Consider the following 1,058-nt stretch of genomic DNA (forward strand, 5'->3'; position numbering starts at 1 on the left):
ATTTAGAATTAAAATATTGGCCAATATTAGCTTAAAGAAAAGTTAACTTATTAAATCCTATAAGCATTCATGTTATGTGAGCGTACATAACAATTATTCTTTTATATCACATCCAAAACTCTTTGTTTTTCAGGATATTTATCCCAAAAAATTATTTTAAAATAAATGTCAATTTTTAATTTAAGATGAGATCAATTATTTTATTCTAATAACATTCTTTAATTTTGTTTTGATAGTACAATAAACATTAATTATATACGTCCACTCGTTCAAATGTATTTTTTTTCGTATAATTGTGAAATTACTAAATTCATTTAACATTCTTTTAATATGGGTGTATGTTCTTGTTTTCGAACAATTATTTTAAGATCGAAGGATTAATATTTTAAACCAACCTACGTAGTTATCAAAATTTTCTAGCAAGTATTAAATGTGTCTTACGGGGATATATATGTATGTATAAGTTTATCCACTACAACATTTTGGGTTTATGGACACGATTTTTTTTACGGTAAAAAATCATGATTATAGACCTTCTATGGCCACGATTTTTTACCATGACAAAAAAAAGCTATGTTCACAGTTTTTTAAAAAAGGTACCTATGGTCACGGTTTTTTAAAAAAGAGTGGCCTAAAGGGGTCTATGGTCACGATTTTTTACAGTGATAAAAAAGGATTGATGGTCACGGTTTTTCAAAAAAGAGTGACCTAAAAGGGTCTATGGTCACAGTTTTTTGTGGTGACCTAAAGAGGTCTATGGTCACGGTTTTGGGGTGACCTAAAGGGGTCTATGGTCACGGTTTTTTACAGTGACCAAAAAGGGTCTATGGTCACGGTTTTTCAAAAAAGGGTGACCTAAAAGGGTCTATGGTCACGGTTTTTGGGGTGGCCTAAAAGGGTCTATGGTCACGATTTTGGGAGGTGGCCTAAAAAGGTCTATGGTCACGGTTTTTCAAAATGGTGACCTAAAAGAGTCTATGGTCATGGTTTTGTTGAGTGACCTAAAGGTATCTATGGTCACAGTTTTGGGGGACGACCTAAAAGAATCTATAGTTACG

This window comes from Arachis ipaensis, chromosome B10, assembly GCF_000816755.2.
Source record: "Arachis ipaensis cultivar K30076 chromosome B10, Araip1.1, whole genome shotgun sequence".
Taxonomy (NCBI): domain Eukaryota; kingdom Viridiplantae; phylum Streptophyta; class Magnoliopsida; order Fabales; family Fabaceae; genus Arachis; species Arachis ipaensis.